The 24680-nt window shown below is 45.0% G+C and overlaps 1 protein-coding gene across 1 annotated transcript in view; it reads right to left on the bottom strand.

The window, feature by feature from the left end:
- The window catches only part of CASTOR2 (cytosolic arginine sensor for mTORC1 subunit 2), a 119147-nt gene that overhangs the window by 55490 nt on the left and 38977 nt on the right, over nucleotides 1-24680 (bottom strand). The gene's annotated exons all lie outside the window — the stretch shown is intronic.

Genomic DNA, 24680 nt, shown 5'->3' with positions numbered 1-24680 from the left:
TCCCCAGCAACAGCAAGGTTTGCACCCCATTTTGCAAGCCCACATTCCCCTTCAGCAGAGCACGCGCTTGTCAAGCATCAGCACGGTGCTGGCCGGCTCCCCCAGCCCACACACGGCTCCTGGCCGCTCCAGGAACTTGCCAAAGCTCATGGACTGTGTTTGCCACCCAAGCTGCAAGGGAAATTTTCCCCTCTGGGAAGATAAATTGGGTGCAACAGGAAGAGCCTGTGTCCATAAGGACCAAAGAGCAGGATTTTGCAGTTACACTGTAATACTATCCGATTTACCTGAGGCCACCTACAGAAAATGTTTTAAATACTGAAAAAAGAAAGATTGTTCTTAAGGCCCCCAGATTTCACAGTCCAGCAGGATTCAGCAACCAGGGACTACCAGGGCTTCTCAGCACTGCTGAGCATCTGTGTCCCAAAATCTTCAGGATTTCTGAAAGCCAGGAACCCCATACCTACAGCTCAAGACATCAAAAAAAAAAATGGAAGCATCCACTTGATTAGAGAATCAGACTAAAAACCGGCTTGAGCATTCTTTTGACTGGCTGAAAACAACAAAGATTGCAGCTATCCCCTCCAAAAACAACAAGGAGAAAAATGAGATGGCTGCTGCCCTCCCCCTCACCTCATCAGGAAAAGTGGAAGAAAAACCATGGAGCTCTTAGCGACGTGCCATGTAACCAACAGGATTTCACGTCAATGGAAAGGATCAGACAACCTGCCTTCAGAGAGTTGTCCTGTTTTCCTAGAAAACACGTCGCGACGATCAAGCATGACACTCTCCCTCCTAGCACAGACGTATCGCTATAAAATACAGAAGTGGCCCCACCACAACAGAAACCACAACTTAATTATTTTGTGTCATTGGTAATAGTTACTCTGACAGCCACATTTACTAACCCAGCTCTCTCCAGGAACAGTGCCATGAGAAGCAAGCAGGAAACAGCAGCAGCCCAAATTTTTTACTCTTACTTCTTAACTGCATGAGGCTGCTACCTGTGCAATGGGTGATCCAAGCTGGGTGAAAAGGACCTCTGAGATGCTGCCGCAGGTGGCTCCCCGGAGATACAAGTATTTATTATTCAGTGGATGAATTCCCCGGAGAAGTCACTGAAATAAAATTATTTGCTACTACTACCCCAGCAAGGCACACACATGCTGACTAGGGAGAAGCTAGTGATCCTAAAGGAGGAAACAGTAATATAAAAAAGAAAAAATAATAAATCTTTCCTGCTCCGCGCTAGTATTTATGGAGAAATTTTGTTCCAGTACAGTAATATGCATCGGTGTGCACACATTGACCTCAGCAGACAAAGTATGATTGTGACAGATGCCATTTTCTTAGCACAATTCTCAAAGTGATGATATTTAAGGGATATGCACAGATGAAATCCCGTAATTGCTGGCTCAGAATGCATGTCAAAACCTCACATCTTCATACAGCAGCTCACAGCCCAATCCCCAGCTCACTGCAATTCTGTAAAAGATCAGCAGCACAGAGCCATCTGAATTTAAAGCAAAGTCTTTTCACCAGCACGGAAGACCAGTGGTTCTCATGGTATACGTTTGCTTTGTTCCAGCCAGTGATGCATTCTTTGTCCCAGGGAAAAGCTAAAAATGAAAAACTGGCATTGCAAACATTGTGTGACAAAACACAGCATGGAAAATTTTCTTACCATCACGTGTTGCCAAAACTCAAGTCTTCACCCTCAAACCTGTGCTTCAGCATAGGCATGTAAAGATCTACTTCCACTGTGAGCGCAACTCAAAAATTGTGTCCTGAGGCATCACTGACAGAAGGAACTCAATTCTCTCCCGCACTACACTACACATGACTCTTCCATTCCAGTTATTCCAATCACTTCTCTTTGCTCTTGCACCAGTTTTCGATAAGCTGAATGCCAACAGCATCTTCTCTTATCACACCAAAGCCAAGAGAGGAAAAGAATTGCCCTTTAATCACTTTGAGACATCAGGCAAACAACATTTCTCTGTGAGCATGTGGAAAGCACATACGTAAGACAACAATATTTTTAGTTTCCTAACAGCCAAACCTCAGATAGATTCTTCTGGATTTCTGCCTTCTTCGTGTTTCAGCACATTTCCACTCCAGCCCTGTTGCTGACTTCGACTGCCTGACAACATATGTCTTTTTCTGGCAACGCAGCCAATGTAGACCAATCTATTATTAGATCAGATCTTTGAAACGGCAAAGCTTACACTGTGGATGGAAGTAATACCCAAGCTCGCAGCAAGCAGGGAAGCATGTGTAGGATGCAGCAACAGCATCATTTCAGTTTGCAAACAGCACTCAAGTCTCCACGCGAGAAGAAAGCAGGCAGGAAAGTCTACTGGTTGGTAGGTCCTGCAGGTCCACAGCAGAAGTGTCTCCTCGAGACATAGGGTCTCCAGGCCTGCCGAGAGCACAGGGGTGATAGTGCTGGAATGCATGCAACTTCCATCAGTTCTGGGTCACACGCAAAGCACGCGTTTGTGGGAATACTGCTATGGGTCATTTGGAACTTCAGCACAGACAATGGTCTTCAAAGGAAGCCACAAGTCCTATCTTCTCATTTATAAGGAAACTACTTAGTTAATTGTTGCCTAGGCTGAGTAAAACGTTACAAAGCTGTTCGATCTATGGACAAGGTCCTTCCCAGAAGCAGGTGGGTGGCTGGCCTCCCCACACATCAGAAACCATGGACCACGGCCAAACGCTGCTCAAAAGCAACATAATGCCTAAAAGGCATTCAAATGCAAAGCCTGGAGTAACCCAAAAGTCTGCAAAGAAGCAGTTGAACTGAATGGCAATTAAGAAGCAGCAGCAGAAAGTTGATCTGAGCGAATATGAAAAACATAATTTGTTTGGTTTTATTCCAGGCTGTCTTCTCATTTGAGATGAGAAGGGATTTGTACGTTCTACTCTGTGCATTATCATGACAATATATATTCTTAGTATAGAACCAGTCTCACGCTAATCATCTAGTTCTTGGTGACATTAACTTCTTTGCAGTTTTATAAATAATGACAAGAGGTCAAAGACAAAGAAAAGCCCTTGCAATAGGTGGCGGTTGACTTTCCACTCAGTGCTCGGATCAGAAAGCAGTGGGTTCACCTTTCCTACAGTAACTTCATTCTGCTGCCTGATACTAGAAGGCTGCTACCCTGCTAAAAGGAGCGTTGTTGCTTGTGTGAACTGTTTGAACAAACTCTACACTGCTGTTCCTACCAAGGGAAACACTAAAGATGTCACAGCACTGTTAGAAACAGTCAAAGGACAGTGGCAACATTCCTTCCAGTCATTAGCTGTGCTCAAAACTGGGACGGAGACATCAGCAAACACAATCAGGGATCATCTAAAGAGTCACCTAAAGAGTCACTGCGGCAGCAGAGTTTCGTTCGTTACAGAAAGTTAATGATTTCAAAACGAACACAGAACAAAACTAACAGATTTGTGGCCAAGGAAAGCAAGTATTCATGAACAGACATAAAGTCAAGGAAGTTCTAAAGCCAGTGCTATGCCAAAACTTCCAGCATGATAAGGATGATCTTGTCTAATCAATAATAATAATAATAATAATAATAATGACGGTTTAAACTACAAACTACATTCTGTAAAGTTAAAAGGGGGGACCTTCAGTCAACCCCTCTCCTTCTTATTTTTGTGTAGCTGGGTTTCTACTGTATTTGCCTTCATTAAACCCGTATCAAACTGTGGTTCAAGACTTCAGCAGCACAGTTCAGTGTGGTCTGGACTACGAGAGCCCATGCAAATAAAATTGCTGCTGCAAATGAAACACTAGCAGCAGCTTAAAACAATACCAACTAGTAATTCCGATAGGATTTCTATTTTCTGTTTTTCTGAAATCAGACTTGGTCAGTCCAGACTTCCCAAGCTGCAGATCAAACAAAGCTACAATGTTCAAGAATTATCCTGCAACATAGCCACAGAGAGATTATTTTTTTTGGTTGATAAACACATACTTGGAGTTTATTTTATGACTAGCACAGCTCAAGTCATGATGCTTTCACTACTCAAAGCAGAGCGTCTGCAGCATTACTTTCTAAAACTGTTACTTGGGATACTAAAACACAGCTTTCTTTCATTTGTCATGACATTTTCTTTAATACTTCCTAAAAAAACAATTACAAAGCAACATGCAACTTGGCTGGTTTATTTTTCCCCCTTCGACAGTCTTCCACCATCATATTTAGGAAGATTTTGTAAGAAAATCTGTTTTATCTTGACTTATGTGTATAAATAAATTCTTGCCAAATGTGGAGAAGCCAAAACTACCCTGAAGCAGCAGTGAGAAAATACACCGTGTGAAGAAACTAAGTCATGTTACACGCTGGAACGGAGTGGAAAGCTCAGCTTACTGAAGGAAACTCTATGAGAGAGATGAAAAGGTCCGAGTCCACCCAAGTGCAGCTCCCTCACTAAGCCACTCCATCTGATGAACGTCAACAACGCTGGCTTCCCACCCCAGCACAACTGCCAACAGGCAAAGAGTCTGCGAGGCTCAGCAGAGATGGACTGCAGGAAAAATAAATGCTGTCTCAGACCATGCAAGTGTGACTGTGCTCATCTGCTATTTGTCCACTGAAGGAGCTACATACAGAGATTATTTTCATGAGCTCAGTGAGAACAATACACAAACCAATGATTTTAGGTGTGGACACACTGAAGGTAACACAACTTCTACACCCAAGACTTATCCTAGGCATGAGTCTGCAGAATAATTTACTGACCTGATGTATTAGAAGTTATTTTTAGCACAAATTTTTCTTCCCAGGTCATAAATTATTCCAAGCGAGCTCTGCTGTGTGATTTTTACTTGGAACGTCACCACTCACCACCTATATTAGTGAATGGGGCTGAATCAAAATCATGGATCCAAAGTTTACTGTCTGGCTGGTGCCCAGATGGTGCAAGTGCCAGGTCCCTGGCAGGAGTCCTTCCTTCCACATGCAGGAAAAGTCACCCAGTCACCTCCAAACGGCTCACTTGCACTCTGGGACTCCGGTCTGCAAGGCACCATGTAAGCATCCCAAAGATACGGGTGCTCAAGGCCACAAAGCCAGGAGCCTGCAGCAGATCCGCACCCATGCTGCACCTCATGTCACAAAACCACAAGGCATGATTCTTTAGGTTTTAGCGTTCTTACTGGATATTTAGGAGTACTGGATACTGGTGCTCTTAAGGATTTGGTGGATAGAGTGGTGCTCAGAGAAGAAGCAGCTCTTGGTCTAAAGAAACATCAGTTACAGCAACATAATTTCTATTTTCCTGAAGTAATCTACAATTCTTTTTTTAAAAAACGTAAAATGGAATTACCTTACCTCTACTTCTCATTCACAATTTCTTTTGTTTTCTCTGTCATCTTCCCAAAAAGGGGCAATAGAAGTTGAGGGAACAAACTTGTGATAAATCAAAACTAGGAAATCACTCCTTGTAGTTTCAAGTTGAAACACTTCCTTTTGGTTTTAATTGAAATTAAAAGTTCCATGCTAGCAACAAACATTTCATGGAAGGCACCTTTCCATTTTGACATAATTGAGCTCCTCAGATCTTAATTCCATAAAGAATCTTCACTGGTTAATGCCTTCTGCTCGGGAAATGCTTGTTTCTCTTGGTGCAGCACATGACAAGGGGGATGGAAGAAACCAGCAATCATGGTTCAGAGCTGCAGACAGGAACAAGGTCCTCCACTAAACTTAAAGGTGAAAAAAATACTAAACAAAACAGCATTTAGGGAGGTATACACTCATGGTTCCCCTGCCACATTCTCCTCTCAAGGCTTTGAAAAGGTACTGTGTTTCACAGCACACGTGACTGCTACATCCAGCTCCCCACGCCTCCCCGGAACCACGGGGTTCTCTCTCTGGTGCTGCCGTTGGAGCAGGTTCGATCACTCCATCGCATTCAGTGAGGCATGATAGACCCCACCTTCCTCTTCTGCAGCCACAGACCAGTTGCACGGCGCAGTGCTGGCCTTTTCCCATCCTGGAAAATTCATTTTTATCATCTGCCTAAGGCAGGAACACAGTAAGGCAGGAGAGAGGGCTGGAGGAGAGGAGAAATGAAAGAAAAGCCTTCAGTTACAGTTCATTTTCCCAAGTGCTATTTGAACTTTCTAGATTCATTATGAGCAAAAAAAATTCAGATGTCACAGACTGCTGATGGAACTAGCTGCTTTTCTGCTTGAAAGCAGCCATCTCTCCGTGCTCTAACCACAGGAGACAGGAAACAGGAGAATTGCCAGGCTGTTCATCTTCCGCTATTCTCACAAACTTTGAGCGCTGTTGCTCAGTATTGCCTGCGAGGTACCAGTTTTCTTCCCTGTCATCACACAGTAACACTGAGCTCAAATTCATCAGCATATAGGCGAACGCCAGCAGAAGAAACTATATATGTCTGTCCCTTGACCGTATGGAAAACATCAGCGTGCTGGTTTGCAGGGAAACACAGCCATGAAGTCAATAATGGGTGCTCCTTCTCACTCAAAACCATTTCCTATTTTTCTCCTAACACAAATTCGGCAACTTCCAGTTCTGTGAGAATAATAATCATTAGCTGATTTTGCCTACCTGTATCGAAGTCGCAGTGACCAGGCTGCTCTGATAAGGGCAGGCAGCAGCAAAGCTAAAGCCACAGCTTCCCTCACGCCTTGGGATTTCTCCATGCATGGTACAAGGCAGTGGCAACTGGGTGTCTGGCTACAGCTACAGTCAGTAACTTTGCAGGGTCTTTGGTGGGACCATCCTGGTGTGCAGTCAGAGCTGCTGGGCACCGGGATGATGAGCACTGGGCACCTGTCTGGGGTCAGTATGGGTTATTATGGAAAAAGCCTTTTTGCAGCTCTGGTTCTACGGAGCTTAAAGTCAAACAAGCACAGCTCCATTTCTTGACATTAAAACCAGCTTTAAAAGGCTTGCTGAGGAGTATTTAAGAAACAGGTCTTGCAATCACTGGAGCCAACGTGCCCGGCTGAGGAGCCCCGTGACACGGGCCAGGCGTGGAACCATGCTGTGCACACGGAGCGCGCATTGCGAGAGTTACGAGGTATGAGACAAGCTGAGATACTCCACTCTTCCCAAGTCAGCGTTCATCCTGTGCTGCCCCTTTTTAACAAACGGCGCATAAATTTCTACTGATTTAGACGGTCTCACACAGCTCTGAGTAAACACTGCTGGGTGACAGTCTGTTTGCGTTGCAGGAGAAGCACTGAAGCATGTTTGCAACAGAGGCTGGTACGATCCACCGGCGCTATCTCCCATCTAGCAGGTCATCCTGCCACCTCACGAGCGCTCCCAGGACCTGCTTTTTCCCCCCCTGGTGTTAATGCAAGTCATGGTTGATGCCGAGCTTTCACAAGGAGTCTCCCTCGGCTTGCCACTCAGGGAGTTCTACTTGCAATATAAGAAGAAATTAAGTGGATTTAAGCCAAGAAGTTTAGTGAAGTGCCTTCATGAGTTCACAGCTTCCTGGTTATTGGGATACATAAGCAAAATTCAGTTGTAGGAATGGGTCTTGTGTACAGTTGGTTTTGGGTCACTGAAGACTCTGCATTCCCCAGAACGCAAAGTGCATAAAGAAAGCAGATTTTTGTTCCGAACACTGACAGCATGGATGAGTAAATCTTCTCCCTCCAGCCGTCACTGTTTACTGGTCTATATCATATTATAAAAACTCAACGTGAAAAAGTGAACTCTCAGGGAAAGTCATCCAATGCACATTTGAATTTAGGAGGAAAACAAAACAAAAAACCCCAACAAACTCGCAATGTTCACAGAAACACAACCAAAAAGAGCCTGGGATATGTTAACAGGGTATTCTGAGTTAAAAAGAAGCCATAGAAACTTTTTTTTTGTCCATGCGATTCACTGAACATAACCCAGTTAGAGGTTTGCACCCACTCTCTTCCCGACTCTTCCTACTTTCATCAAACCCAACGCTGGCTTCGCTGAACACCAAACGGGCAAAGGGCAAAAGCGGAAGAAGTTTTCTCTGTAGAAATCCGCCTTTACCACTGTTACCTGAAAGAACAGCAGGAGTGTCTCTGTATCACACAGGACTCCAGTTAGGACTGACTCACTCTGTCTGCATTCAGCTTTTCACCAGCGGCTCACTGGTAAAAAACAAACCAAAAACCACTGGCCACTCTTCATGTCAAAGGGAAACACCCGGAGGCCCGGCACAGATAAAATGATCAAAAGCCACGCGAAGACAGAAGGTGAGCCATGGCACAGGCAAATGTGCCAGACCCTTGTCTCTGCCCACAGCAGGGAGGGGGTTTCTCCGGAGCCAGAGCAGCGCAGCACGGCCAGCAGCAGCGACATCTGGAGCCTGGGATAAGGACTGGCCATGGCCGTACCAAGCATGGTTGAGGTGCTGCCTATGCTACGCTGAGCTGCTATCATCGTTAGCAGGAACCATAATAACCATTAACGTGCAGGAGGAGCAAGGACGCCTGCTCTCAGCCCAGAGCACTTCAGGGATAACAAAATACTGCCCGTGGGGCCTCTGTGCACATTGTCCTCTGTTAACCCAAAACCTGTGTTCAAACATATTTTCTCCCCTTCTGCCTCTCCCCTAAAATTTTACTAGGAGCAACTGTGAGAAAGGACTAAGGCCCCAGCAGCATGAATGGTGTCACAGCGCTCAGACCCAAGAGACGCGAGAGCAGTTGACAACAGGAATGTTCCAAAGATAAAGCAGCCTCAGATAACACATTTCTCCAGCCACTATAGCCAGCTACGTGAGGATGGTCACAAAACAGGCTGCAATCACTCAGCCAGATCCTGGTTTAGGTGTGGAAGCACCCTGAGACCGGTCACATCTCCAGCCTCCACGCTTGGTGGGATGGGAGCAGCTCATTCCGGGGTGAAGGCAGGTGGGAGCACACCTCCCGGGTTACAGGGTCCAGTCCCAAAGGCTGCGGGCACAGCTCCGTGTGCGAGGAGGTGAGGTTGTGGCCATCGCTACTGGCCTAAGCCTACACAGCAGCAAGGAAAGCTCTCCTCCCTTTAGGCAAACCTATCAGTTACACCAGGAATTATTTCAGTCCGCTGATGTAGATTGCAATGTCTCTGGTTTTATAAACAGGGAAACAAGAGAAGACTTATCTGGCTAAAAAAAAAACCCCCAAAACCAACAACCCAAACAAACAAACAAAAAACCCAGTAACCCACACCAAAACTGCCAGAGTTAGGTTACTAGCTCCAGAGACTCTGCTCTAACACCTTGCTCCACACTGGTCCTCTGGGCCAGCTTACGGCTCAGCTTCCATGCGCAACACAGCTCTAAACCCACCCCTGCTGAGAAGTACGGGGATATAAAACCAAACCAAACCCCATCGTATTCCCATTTATTGTGCTAACGGGAACTAAACAAGCATCCCAGGCATCACTTTGCTCATGTTTTACTGCTGTCCTTCCGCCAGTCTGTCTTTTTTTTTTTGAACCAACATATCAGAAACAAAGCAACAGAGCAACAGCAAAACCATTTGAATCCCCAATCTTGCAAATATCATAAAATTATTTAGAAAGATGAAGCCACTGTCTGACGCACAGCGCAGTGCTGCCTGCACTAACACTACCAGCTGAAGGACAACAGTAAAAGGGTACAGCACTTCTTTCTCGAGTCCTTTAATTTGTTCCTTTTGGTTTGATGACCCCCCAAAGCATCTTTAACAATACTGTTTATAATTTCATCATTGTTAATGACAGGAAAGCAATTTTTCAAATCCCCACAGAGGGTCAATGGATGTTTACATCAAAATGGCAAGAGCTCTTCGCTTTGGGAGAAAACGCCGTAATCAAATCTCTGAAGGGGAAGCTGGAGCAGTAAATGAAAAGGAAGCTTGGTTTGTGTGCATTGGAAAAGGATTCATTTATTATCTAACAATTAACTAATTGATCCAGACACACCTTTTCCTTTTCTCTCTTTGCTATCCCACCCTGCCAGCACTCGGAAAAGTCCATCTATTGTGAGCCAACTTACCCACACGAGAGGCAAAAGCAATTCTTTCATTTGAAACAGCCCACCATTTATTCAAGCAGAAGGTAATTGTGTTTTAAAAACTATTTCTTTACAGCAGTAACAGTATACCCTGCTCACTGTCTGACCTTCAGCACGAGAGAGAGGCGGAGTACAATACAGAATTTTCCTTAACCACAAAATTATCTTCTGCAAGTCAGAAACCGAGCTGAGAAACACGTTACAGATGTGGGTGTGGGACCTAAGGTTTGCAGCTGAAAACAAAGCATGATTTAACGTACAACAAAGGCTCGTGAATGCATTTTGCCAACTGGATCCAGAAGGATTATCCTACGAGGACAATGCAAACACCGAGGAAAAGACCAAGCTCTGTTTCCTTTCCCCTTCCAAATCAGGCACCCTATATCAGTACTGGCAAATCTGATTCTGTCTTATATTACTTCTTTAATGCCCTCTGCTGCAGAATATTGACTTTGAAATCCTACCAACAATAAAATACAATCGAGTTTTCCTAGGCACAGTGCTGCTACACATCCAACCCCAAATATCTGGGGTACATAGTAGCTATTATTGTGTTCAGCCAAAACCCAATGATTATTTTGTGGACAGCACTGAAAAACACAGACTGCAGAGCATGTGCTTTTCATTTCAAAGATGGGAGAAACCCAGGCTCAACCCAACGGGGGCAAGATATTCTTACGATATTGCTCCAAGATACAAAAGAAGGAGGAAGAAATAGCAAAGCTGTTGTGGACTGGAATTGATGAACTTGTTTCCCTGCAGGAACCATAAACACAATTTTCCCAGCATGGGACATAATAGTTCTCCCACAAATTACTAAAATATATTTCCAGCGCTCAATATAGAAAGCTAGATGCACAAAAAACGTTCACAGCTTCAATGCAGGCATTAATTGAGAACACGTGTGGCGGGCGGACCGAAGTGGGAGGAGGAGGAGAGCAAGCCATACCCCACGGAAACAGAGCGGCAGGAGAAACATTTCAGCCCTCATCATTTTCAAAGAGCTTCCATTTGCAAGCGGGTTCAAAACCCCCTGGTATATCTCCATCTGAGGGGGAACGCTGTCTGTGAGTCCGCACATCAAACCCAAATGCAACACACATTAACAATTTAAGAGCCATTGCGGAGCCTGAATAAAAAAAGTTTTTTAGAAGTTTCCTCAACTTCCCCTTAAGTACAGAGAGCGGGTTTAGTTCCTTGTACAAATTAAGGACACATTTACAGGAAAAGCTACCTTTGACTCCTCTCGTTCTCCCAGGCTCTGCTTTTGGGTCCTACCTGACGTGGGTATCCACCAGCCCAGCGACGACCAAGACAAGCAGTATTTCTGCATACCCTAGCTGACGTTATGTGCAAAAGAGCACTGCAGATGTGCCTGCAGCTACCTTGTCGTAAACCTGTAGTTAAGGTCTTTACCAAATCTCCCACGCTCAGATGGACTGAACGGGAGCTCCACTTGCTTCCATCACTAATGAGGCAAAAGGAAGCTGCTCTTGTGCCAATTCTCTCTGGTTTTTTGGATGAAGTTCCCTACACACATAAGCAACAGGGAAAATGTATTTCAATAATTTTTTTTTTTTTTTTAAAGTCAATACTTACAAACCACAAAGTTTCAGCCTTGCAAATGCCAGCCAGTATTATTTTTAACAATGCTCTTCCAAAATACGCTTTCTAAATCAGTCTCTTCAGGCTGTGAAGGAAGAGCCCACGGTAAAGGTAGAAGCATGAAACTTGGCTTCCCAGGCCTACCAGGCCCAAGAAAACTTGAGAAATTATTCATCAAGTAAGGACTACGTGTCTCAGACTGAATTTTGTAGTTTCTTAATATTGCTCCTGAAATCCAGCTGCCAGACCAACACCTAGAACAAAAGCCAGAGCTCCTGGAGAAGTAAAGTCCACTGATAATGCCAAGTGAGTCACTGGCTGGGTCAAAAACAGCGTTATGGCTGCTCCTGTCCTGTAGATATTTCTTGTTGCTCAGTCACTCTGAAGGAATGTCACAGCCCCTCCTTAGGCTTAGCCTCACTGAGTCTGTCTCAGATCCGTGCAGGGCCACCAGTGCGAGAGGCGTCAAAGAAGCTGAAAACCAGCTCAAATCAGGGCCTTAAAGCAATGCTCAAAAAGCCTCCAGAAATCAATGGAGTTACTTATTCCCTCACTGTGTTCTGGGCCTTTGGATGTTTGCTGGCTGCTTTAACTGCCTGTACTCTACCTGCAGTGCCGGCATGTTTGGCTTTCGATCCTTTCAAAGTTTCAGCAGAAGAACTTGCTCACGCTGTCTGTACAGCACCTAGCAGAATGAGGCTCAGACATTTCTAGAGACATGTGGCACAAACGTGTGCTTTGTTAAGTTTGCTGGGTGATGAGAAAACAGCTGCTCAGAGCCAAGGGTTCATAAACTCAATTTCCACCTAAAGATCTTATAACGCCTGGTGACTGAGTAATAAGATGGCAGGTGAAATACAAAGTCAATAAATGGAAATTAATGCATACTGAGGGAAAATAATTTAAATTCTGAATGAAGAATGACAGCCTCTAAACGAGATATTACCACTCAAGAAAGAGATTCTGGAGTCACCATGGGCTGTTTCTCTTAAAGGGTCAAGGCTTTTGAGCTGAGAGAAGAGCAGTAACCAGGCAGGGAGGCGAGAACATCTCATTACCCCAACGCACAAATCCAGCATATACCCAGCTGCCAAGTACTTAACCATCAAACCATCTCAAGGCTACCAAATGGGTTGGAATTTAGTGGGAAGAAAGAGAGAAGGGGCAGAGGGTGATCCAAGGTGTGCAAAACCAAACAGATAAGAACTGTCCAACTTGCAAGAAGTGTCGGCTCAGTGTGGGATTCTGGGAGAAGTTCCTAGGGCCAAGGTGATTAAAGAGGAATAATTCACTGTCTCACAACATGTCAAAGTGGGGCATGGAATGAACTGATCTGAGAGCACAAAGCTTTCAATTTAAAAACCTCATGATTGTGTACCTACATGAGAGAAGGACAGTTAGATAATAACACAAAAGCCAGTGTGTGCAGGGAAGAGATGGGTTCAAGGAGAAGAGTTCACTGTGAACATGGTGCCTCTAATGAAATCTTCCCTTTAGGATATCTCCTGCATTGCTGGCTGTGGGAGGATGCTCCAGGGTATGTACACAGGACAATCAGTGCTACGGCACACACAGCACTGGGCAAGACAGCTCTTCGCTTTGACCAACCTTGTATCCCAAAGGATAGCATGGCTCAAAGCAAGGGTAAGACAGGAAGATGCAGCATGAAATAAAAACCTGCAGGTTTCCTTTTTTTTTTTTTTTAAAGGACATACTTGTGCAATTCTGTCAATCCCTGACACTTACCACCCTTCAGGTAACTGGCCTGAGGGTCAAACAGCCCCAAACACACGCAGTCGCAGAGCAAAGCCCTCTTGGTGCCACTGCATCCTCCCGGTCCTTCTAGGTGTGTCCTACAGGGACTCTTCATGCTCAGTTGCCACCTTGGGAGAAATTCGTTAGCCCTTTTGCAGAGTCGAGGAGAGAGAACCAACACTAGGCTGGGCTGGTTGTCTGGCTACAGTAAACCAGAGCCCACAGCCTCAGATACAACCACAGACAATTCCATGGTTCAAATCCTGGTCCTCAAATTCATACCTCCAAGCCCAGATGTCAGGATGGGTAAAGGGGACTGTGAGCCAAAAGCCAGGTAAAGCCTGTTATCAAGACGTACCCTCTGCTGGCACAGCTCTCTCAGTTCCTAAATGTGTAGGTTTTTTTAGACAAGACGAACTGGGCTGGGGAAGGGGGATAGGACAGAACCATATCAGGAAAAAAAGTCAGCACTGTAGTAATGGTTTAGAGGTTTCAGCTGCCAGAGATTGGTTCCAGTTGTCATTTTAGTCAAATTTAAAAGCATCTCAACAGCAGTGGTCTGTCTATGTTTTAAAATTTAAAGTCTACGGGAACAAACGCAATGCATTTAATATGGTGGGAAAACCCCTCCACAGGCAGAGGCAGCCAGAAGTTAGGGTAGTTCTAAGTGAGAGCCTGAAGGCACAGACAACATCTTTCCATTTCCAATCGTCTCAGACTGGAGAGGCATTTTGGAAGTTGAAGGAAATGCTATGCCTCTGGCAGGTTTTAATACCTTAACTACCAGATTTCCCCCTGCCCTACCCTCTTCACTTTAAAATGTAGATGAATCAAGTGCAGAACCATTTAAAATATCACTTTGCATGAAATTCTAATCACCATTGCAGTTTGTTTTATGGCATTGTTCACTCCCTGCTTCCCCACAGAGAAGGGGAGGAAGCGAAAAGGGAAGAGGAGATGTTTCAGTAACCGGAGTCCATAAACATGTTCTCTGGAAACAGCCAAAGATTGCAAAATGGCCAGGCCTTACGAAGAGCCAACAGGCTGTAATCATCTACTTGTGTCCTCTCTCACCAAGTGCTGTGCAGGTTAAGTACTTAAAAGACTGCAAAAATTAAAGCAACAAAGTAAGAGCCGTCAAAGATTTGCAGAAAATTCGAATTGTGAAACCACTAGCTGGGATTAAATAAAAACATAAAAAACCTACACAATCTTCTCTTGTAAGGGTTTGGGGAACAACGAATACTCCCAGAACAATACAAGCCTGCATCATCAAAAGACACCTCAAAAGTATGAGAACTTTATGAGTAATAGTCTTGGATCTTCCTCTGTGTGCGGTCGTGTTGAGGTCCACCAAAAATGAACAAGGGTAAGGGTGGGCAGTATCAACATTCCCTCCACCCTAGGCAGCTGCCTGGGAATACTCCTGACTGCATTCTTCCTTCCAACCAGAAGTGCTCAAGTGGACACAACAGAAAATACACTGTTGGATGCTGCTTTTAATTTTCAACAACAAAGAAGCTTAAACCATCAGATGAGTCAAAGACACTTCCAGACAGGTCCTGAGACACCTCAAGGACCCATGACACCTGTGTGCTCATACCACACTTGGCTGGGCTGAAAAGCTCCAAAAGAAAAGTTCCCCTGCTGTGAAAAAACACAACCGGCTCAGGGCCCAAGAGCTCAAGTCTGCAACATCAACAGTGTCCAGCTCAGGAAGGAAACAAGTCAGAATCTCAGTAAGCTGAGCCTTTAACACACCTCAGTTCTGTACTTACTGTTTAACTTAAGTACTTCAGCAACAGAAGGTTCCAGGATAACAGCCTGGTGTAGAACGTAAGTGTCTACAGATGTAAGGGAACATCAGTCCTGTCAACTGAGGGTATCCTTGAGGTATGTTAACAATCTGTTTCCACTCACATCAAGATTTAAAACAAACTTTACAGATACAGGTGAGGATCCTCATTCATCGCCTGCACGAGTCCTTTCTGCCAATGGTATTTCGAAACGCTTCCAAGCATGATTATAAGACAGAAGCCTCTTGGTTTGTCTGGGTGAATAACCTAAATTTTGCTTAATGCTTCCTGAAGAGTCCGATGAAAAGTTTGTTTAACTGAGGAACTGCAATGAGGACAAACAACAAAAACTTCAGGCGAGACGAAGTCCTGGACTCTGGGTAGTCTAACGCAAGATGCGAAGATACCAACAAGAGCTTAAAGCCTGACTCACAAAATACAACTCTCCCTTCTCCAGAGCCAGGAAATCTGTGATTAGCACCATCGAAAGCTCTCTCTAAAAAGATATATTTAGGTCACAGAAAACACTTGAACATCCTCAAAGAAGGTACAAAACTAGGTACGATGTTGAACTAAGACAATCACAGGTGGAACAAGAAGTATCAAACACAAGTTATTGCTAGGCTGTGAGCAGGCCTGATAGGGAATCGCTAAATTACTATTGTCGAGGAAGAAAAGAAGGAAAGATTCTTAGAATTGTTAGAATAGCAGAATTCCAACTGGCTCCCAATTTGCTGCTTTTCACAAGCAGACCTCAAAGCACTTTCTGAGGAAAGGCAGTATCAACAGCGGGTTTTATTGCACCTCGGTCTCCCAGGACAATCACAAAAGTTGCAGCTCTCTGGCCCCGCACAGTCAGGACAGGTCTGAACACTTAGTGCTCTTCCAGCATGGCCTCTGCTAGAGTATACAGCTCCAAACAGTGAAGGAACAGTTTTCACCCATGCCGAGGATGAAGGGAGCACAGCCTTCGGCAATACACAAGACTTGGCTTTCAAGCCAAGCCTCGGCTTTTTTCACAGCAGAAAGAAACACGAACAAACCCCCCAGGTACTGCTGTCTGCACGGCCTACCCAGCGAAACAGCAGTGAGGAGATGAGAAAACAGCAGAGTCCCACAGCACACAGGGCCTGACCCAAGCCACCAGCACCCCGACGTCCCCACCCACGGATCAATCCAAGCAAAGGCAGAAAAGCTGGAAAAGGATGTAATGACCTAAAAAATACAATTCAGTCCTGTACAGAGGATGAATATGAATAAGATTTTTGAAGCCTGACCAGGGATCTACACATTCATTTGGTCTGACATGGTGCGCAGGTCTCCAGCAGGATCCGGCCTCCGGTAACCAGATGTCTCCAGCAGCAGCTTCAGGAGGTTTCTGCGAACGCAGGCTGCCTGTGCAGTGCTTGGAGGATTTATAAGAAAACTGTCTGGAACCAGGACTTCACTGATGGCAGCAACAGAAAGTGTAGGACAATATGGACAACTTCCATTCTGCTGAGCCCAAGGCTTTACTGTCAAGCTCACGCTTTGAGACACAGCCTGCAGCGTTTGCTCTGGCAGCAATTAATTGGCTTAGTCACCATTTTTTTCCTGCTGTCACTGACCTATGTCAGTAAGTAAATAACATGGGGTTTTTGATCAGACAAAGAGTGAGGGGGTGGAAGCTGCTCAAAGAACAGAAAACAATCATAAATGAACCTCTGATCTCAGAGGCTGTTATAAATCAAGACGGGGAGCAGCAGAGAAGGTACTAGGAAACCCACTGGTGATTGCACAAGGGTTTTTTCACTCAGTGCCAAAATTCAAATCCCACTGGAAGGTCAGGAACAAAACAGCCTTCTCCAGGACTGTGACAGTGTGCCCAGTTACCCAGCTGAGAGCCTTTGTTACTCCAGTTCAAAATACTGCATTAATGTACCTACATTATCACAGACAAGACCTCAGACTCCACTATCCCCATCTTAGTCCAAATCTAGAGTATGTGCTATTATTCTCGATCCAGAACCTCTCAATACACAATTCTGGTCATTTCTGCCCCACCCTGATGTACCTTCTCCCACTGCTTGGGCTCCGCCAGCAGTCCTTCCTTCCCACCCCCCCCACCGCGTGCATGGGAAGCTGCACAGACCATGGAGGCTGCCAAGGAAGACGAGCAGGCACACACCGCAGGTACACGTCCTTGGGGCAAGCGCTATCTGTACACCTCAGCAGGATCCTGCTCCATGATTAAACACATCTGATCTTGTCACAGTGAGAGATATCAGCTTGAAACACAACAATACAATGATTAAAATTCAGATGTGGTGCAAGTCACAGTGGTTTGGGGGTGATGAATGTCACGCCAGGGGTGTTTTGGAGGGATGAAGTAACTTATTTTCATGTATCTGTACAATCAAAATTTCCTTAAGTAGCAACAAAAGCTAAACTAACAAAACCATAGTTGAGTATGTGTGTATTTAACTAGACCCCATTGGTTTTTTCCCTCTAGGTTATTTCCAGACTCACTTACACAGCCCTTCAAAAAGGCCTGCTGAAGACATCAATCAAGCTTCCTAATGCAGAATGACTGATTTCTCTGGCCATCAAGAATATATTTATATCTCAAAGAGCTGAATAAATCCAACAGAGGGAAGCTACCATTCATTTATTTGCCAACAAGTTGTTTTGCCATTTTGCCTTTTGCTCCTCTGCTAAAACACAAACTTTCATGAACCGCAGAACGATCCTCTGACGGACACAGCAGCCAATTCCTATCACATTGAAGAGTCCACACAGCACTTGCACCACAAACAGCAATTTCAGTCGTGGATTTAGGTGCTGTTCACTGCGAGCGCAGGATCAAGTGTCTGGTCCATGATGGAGCTGCGAGAAGGCTGGTAGGAATGTCTACGCACTGCTGTCTCCTGCAGATCTGGCACAGCAACACAAATGTTTTGGCAATGTGAATTTTTAATTGCTATCTTACCCAACTCCATTTCACTGTTTAACCTCAATAGAGGGTTGAGATGCCCAGGAGGCGTTTGGAGAAACGGTGCATGTGCTCTAGCAGACGAAGCACGAAGCAGGGTCACACACCTAGACGTTCCTCCAGTTCCGTGGCAGCTGCCGAGAGCGGCGAACCGGCTGTGAGCCAACGAGCTGCCTTGCAGGTAGACGGGGCCGAGCCGTGAGTCACCGAAGCCACCCAGCATGGAAGAGGAGCAGCGAGCTACCGAAGCAACTAAGATCCTATTACAATGAGAAGTTGTGCTTTTTTTCTTCCCGTTCAATTGCTCAGCAACAAGTGGAGCATGGAAGAGATAATCACTCTCTTCCCAAGGACAGGGCAGGGAAGATTTGGGAAAGAAGTACTGATAGATCCCCTATTTTGGGCCTAGTTTTAAAGAGAAAGGCAGTTTTAATGCAAACACACTATGCCACTTGTTCCTACCATATAAGATTTTGACCTATTGGCTAATTCCTGTTAAATGTCAGAGTTGGAGATTTCAAATTCACATAAGGTTCATTAAAATGGGCACTAGATAGAAGAGGAACGCACATCTGCAGCAGCACCGAGAGAAAGACATAACGCAAGCACAAACCTTACTATACAACAAAGAATCTATAAGGGGCATGTCGTGACCACAGGAAACCTCAGAGCTTACACCGTGCTAGACTCCAGAGAGTCTCGCTGCAAGAGAAAGTGAGAGGAAACCAGCTTTACCAGTTTGGCTGCTCATTTTCACCAGAGAAGTGCAGCCTGGACATGCTTTTTGAGGCAGAGTCCTGGTTGTTTTAGAAATCCCACATAAAGCCGCGGTGTTTCTTTAGATCAGTTGCTTAAAGGGGCTGGAAAGCCCAGTAGTGAGTGTCTGTGGCCAAGGGAAGGGCACGTGGTTTGCTGTGCTGGTGGGAGAGTGTTCCAGTGCCTGAGCTGGGGACACAAACACTTTAATGCCACCACCCCAGATGGGAACCAGACCTGACCCAAACACAGCAGTCTGCACACAGGCATTGGGATGTCCACGTAAGAAACAGGGTCTGTCCCCATGTCTCCCTGGGGAGATTGTCATGACCAAGGGGCATCTCTGGCAAAGGACAGAGTTGAGCCAACCCTCCTGCCCTGCCAGGACACAGCTGCTTCCCCCCTGGAGGTCCTCAGTCATTTTGGAAGAAGCTTTCCTCTGCTAAAGAAGCAGGGGCACCCAAAGCCAGCTCTGTGATTTTGGAGAGGAGAAGGCAAAGTTGAGTATGAGTTTTTGAAGGCTGAGGACTGCCAAACTTTCATTAAAGCAGTCTAAAAAGTTTTCGGTTACCTCAGCATCTGCCTGTATAAATATAACATTTCTCTCAAAGTCAACAGTAATGTGTTTTTATCTTCGCCATCCTTTGATGTCTTTGCCCAGAGGGCTGGAAATGCCACTTAGCAGCATCACCACAAAAGCAGAGGTAGCAGGATCTTCTGCATCAATAGCTGACGACTCAGGAATGCAATATAATCCAGCCTTCACTTCTGGCTGTTCCTGTTACCTGGATTTTCACCACACCGCAGAGCCTGTGCAGAATGCTTAGTATCTTCTCCTTGGAAACGGCCATCTGTTTGCCCTGAGTTAATTTCAGGTTTCAGCATTGCGTACTAGCTGTAAGCCCCAAGCAAACACAGGGCTTGGGGAAAGGTATTCAGAAATGAGACTGGGGAAAGGTATGTTTTAGCCATTGATATAAGGGGAAAATCAACTCAGAGCTGCTTTTGCCTCACTGACAGCAGCACTTTTCCACAGTTACTTGCCAGCCAGCCGACTTCCAACCTAAAAGCCAGCAGCCAGACATTCAGAGGTAGGCAGGGCTGCTAACAGTGCAGACTGTGAGGTTTCCAAAGCGTCTGCCCCTCCAAGAGAAATGGAAAAGGAGTCAGGCACTTCCACACCTCTGAAAATCCACGTAAGTAACCACACCTCAAAGTGTCTGTGTACTAAACCCCTTTGCACACGCGGTGCCTACTCTCACCCTGCAAGCGAGGGGAACTTCTGCTCCCCACCCGAGGGGCGGCTATACCATAGGGTCTCTTTCCCAGTCAGATGAGAAAGGACTTCACTAGGAGCTGCTGTCATTTCTAGAGCCAGTGAATCACTGAGCGCTGGCAGTAGGCTGGGGGAAACCCCATTTAAGCAATCCTTGCTGTCACAAAAGTTAAATAAGTTAGATAAGCTCTCAGCAAACCAGAGATCATTCATGCTGAGTTAATCTGGCTAAGGCACAGCTCCAGCTCTCTTCCAGGCTGGTAGGAGGCTGAAGACACAACAAGTGAGATCAAAATGAGCTCGTGGTGCCAAACGCTTTCATGCTACTCATGGAACAGAATGTCATCCTGCACTCGTTTGTGCTGTGGCTCCTTATTCATTCCTCTGCATCGGTTTCAGATATACTCAAGCTGCAGATCTTTAAATGGACATGCTAAATATAAGCTAAGGAACTGAGTGACAGTTTTATTTTTGCCTTTTATTTGAAGACATGACTGAATCTAGTATTGCTCGTTTTCTCTCAACGCCTTTATTCGTCATGAGAAACTCCACTCCACAGCAGGTAAAAGAGGTAAGGGAAATTCTTCTTCCTAAAAGAAGTTACTTCTATCTTGGATAAACACCGTTTACATCCTCCTATATAAATTCACATCTGCATCACTACACATAAGTGTAGCAGTCACACCGATGCATATAGAAATTATTTAATAATTTTCCTCTGTTTTCACCAGTCTAACAGTCTCCGTATCCAGTCAGCCCTTAGAAACCCAGAAAACCCCACTCCCAGGAAAGCGCACTCTCCTCCGAACCACTCACAGGCAGTAGTGCAAACTGAAGCCTACAGGAACCACTCGTGTGATGGTGAGGAATCAGCCCATCAGTCTTGCTAGTTTACCTTGTTATTCCACTGGATTCAGGGAAGACAACACCTACGCAGCTATAGCAAAGACGCCTTTCTAAGCCATTTGTATAGAAAAACGCCACAATGAAAGGAGTGCTCAGCAGAGACAAGGAAACTCAAAGGAACAGCAGAAAATGTTTTCACTCCAGAAGCAGTATGCTTCACCCCATGTACCACACAGGTGCTACAAGCCTGATCAGCTTGGTCCACACAGGCCAGCACCTACTTCTGATGCAACAAAGCAGATTTATGTTGGGTTTCACTTAGAGCGTCTTTACCTTTCAAGCTGTGTACCTCAAAGACAAAAACAGTCTCTCCACATGGTTTCACAAATGCCAGCCCTCCAAAGATGGATTTTGAGGGCCAAAAGGAGACCTTGTCCCGGCTGATCTTCGTCCTAGCAAACACCACAGATTTTGACATCAAGTCCAAAACTTGCATACAAAGCAGAACCTTAAGTGTGGGAAAACAACAGCACATACAGGTGCTCAGTTCTCTGGAACAAAGTCCTGTGGTTTTAGTGAAGAAAAGAAAGCAACAGAAGATACTTTTCCATTTTAAGACGCTTTATTGTGTGTGAGAGCTTTTGTTCTCAAGAGGCGAATGCGAAGGGCAGTCTCGTTCCCTTGGGAAAAGGCCAGCTCCTCTACTCTAAGAAAACGTCCCTGCAAAAGAAGAATGCAGCACTCGCTCCTGCATTCATCCCCAGCTTTATGTCTATGATTGAAAAGGCTTTTTTCTTTCAAGCACAGGAGCGCGCAAATTACCACCTTCAATTTCTGCCTAGATAAAACGAACATGTCCGAGAAAGCCGGAGTGAAAACTGAAACCGCCACATGAGTGGAAATGTGTATGTGAGTGCACATGGTTGTTTGAACTGCCAGGATGAGCCGGGATCTTCACCTGCAAGTAACAGGGAAGACATCTAATGGAGGTGACAGCACTGGGACTGGGGGCTCTTACGTGCAGCTTACGGTTTCAACATGAGTTCACTGCAGTATTTTGGGCTGGCTGCTGAAAATCCTCTTCCATACATTTTGAGAGTAGAAAAATAGCACATCACGCTCCCAGGTATCCTCTGAGCTTACCAGCTGTGGTGAAGCACTGTATTTCATAGGCAAGTCTTTCACTCAGCATCGGTAGAAGAGTCACTATTTTATTTTTCATAAGATAGTTCAGCAGATGTGTTCAAACACTAAAATCATGGAGAAAAGCCTGAAAATATAAAATGTATGCAATTGTAGGTAACACATCATGGCTTCTGCTACTACTACTACATCTTGGGTAGGGGTTTATGACAACCTATCTATTCAAGACTTCAATTCAGCTCTCATGAAGTTCGCAATCATCCTTAAAATTCATTAAAATAAAGAACACTGAAGTGCCAAGGCACGTGGAAGAGGTAAGGAGAGAAGTACTCAGCAGTGGGCATGTAAAAGCTCATGTACACGCTCTAAGTGCTCATATACCTCACGATGCAACTTCTTTACATTCATCTGTCATTTTACTGGGAACTGGAGAATACTTCATTTCAAAACATAAGCAGTTGCCAATGCATATTAATGAATATTAGTGCTGACAGCATGCTGCCATACTGTCAAAATGGGGAGCGGCACAACTCGCTGATTTTCATCATTCTGAAGCACAGGGGTAGGTGGGTTTGTGCACGTATTATTCAGCTGCCCAAGGAGAAAGAACAAACAACCCATGGTGTCCACCTGAGAAAGAAAAAAACAACCTGCTGTGGCAAAGATAAATCAGTTTTCAGTAACGCAGGGACACTGTTGATGACAAATGCTGAATTCTGGCTTGCCTGTGTGGGGTGGGAAGATTAAACGTGCTCTGCCATTTAATAAACTGTACACTAAGCTCTGTTTTTTCCACGTCGTTCCCTTATCAAAAGAATGAAGCAACTTATCAGATATTTCCAGGCATGCTTCAGATATTACCAACTTATATTAGCTGCCTTTCTGCTACAAGAAAAAAAGAAATAAAAGATGAGAGACGGGTCAGAAGCCCACAGTTTGGACCAAGTATGTCACCAACTCCTTTTATTACAAAACCAAAGGCAAGATTACACGTAAAGGGTCGTATTTTAGCCATTAGACAATTTCAACATGCATGGAGACAAGAGAAGGAAAGCCTTGGTGTATTATTAAACAAGAACCAAGCACAAAGAAATCCAGTTTATCACAGAGACCGCTGGCACCTTATTGTCCCTGTGTGTCCAGACAGTCTCCACCTTGTACCAACAACTCAGAAATTGCTGACACGCTGGCATAAAAGTGAGGATCAGAGAAAGCAATGCTCCCCACACCACTTCCACCAAATCGCAGCAATTTGTTGTTGTGTCATGCTACCAAATCCATGTTTTGTTTTTTTTTTAGGACTGCCTGGCTGTTGATCTATCTAGAAATAGATGAACTTTTCGTGTAAACACATGCCATTTAAAAAGCAAAGCCCTTTTTAAATGAAGCAGCTAAGCTAGACTGCACAGGTGTGGAGAAAGGCCCTGAAACACAACTCAAACAGGATGCCAAATTATGTGTGCATGTAGAGATGTGATGCACTTTGAATGCTGCAGGTTGATATTAGCATAAATTCCCAGGTTCCCAGGTAGAAACTGGAATATCAGTCACCCAAAAAAAAAAAAACCAACCAACCAACCAAAACCCAAACAATAATAAAAAAAAAAGGCATATAACTGGACTAACATTTAGGGAGCATCCTAAACTACAAACTGGAGTTAAGGGTCAACTACAGAGGAACAGCATCATTGGTATCCCCAAAACACTCATCTTCCGTCAGAAATTGCTTCTTGTTTATATTCCACAGGAACGAAGTTTGCAGCTGAACAGCCCTAATTCTCATCTCCCACCGAAGAGCAAGGAGGGGAGGGAGCAAACACCCACACGTCCCCACAGAACAACTAACGTACTCCCTGTGCCCGACCATGTCTATGGCGCTGCTTTTATCATTTCCCACAAAATTCCTGGTGTGAGTGTTCAATTAGCAGTGGAGATCTGGAAAAGTGCTTGAAGATATCTCTTCCTCCTAAACAACCTGAAGATCTTTGAAGAGGGAGACTATATTGATGGAAGCAACAAATCTACATGAACCCAAATACTTCCTTTGCTAGGAGAAGTTTGATGTTCAGACCAACGCTCAGCTTTCCTGGCAGCCCCACCTTGCCAGTATGTGACACTGTGCTGGCACACATGACAGTCCCAGCAGGGCAATATCAAGGCAGCCCCAGTATAAGGGGGTTTGCTCCTTTTTGTGCATACATTTTCTTTGATGCCACAGTGAGAAAGGTTCACTCTCCTGCAAGACCGTAACCGCCCCATTCCTCGTTAATAACAGTTTTTCGCAGACGTGTGCTCCAGTCTAACTCAACAGGGACAGTCCTGTCTGACACAGGGGACCAGAAGTCAGAGTCTCTCCCCATCTTCTGTTGCAAACTCAATCAGAACAGTTCTGGCAGGATAACACAATGGTAGGAAAGGGTCCATCTTTAGTAACTTTATTGTCCACCTGGAGAACAAGAATTTCATCATCTACTTTAATGAGAGAAGGATTAGGCCATTA

This window comes from Chlamydotis macqueenii, chromosome 19, assembly GCF_036417535.1.
Source record: "Chlamydotis macqueenii isolate bChlMac1 chromosome 19, bChlMac1.mat, whole genome shotgun sequence".
NCBI lineage: Eukaryota > Metazoa > Chordata > Aves > Otidiformes > Otididae > Chlamydotis > Chlamydotis macqueenii.
This window is presented reverse-complemented; position numbering and strand designations above follow the sequence as displayed.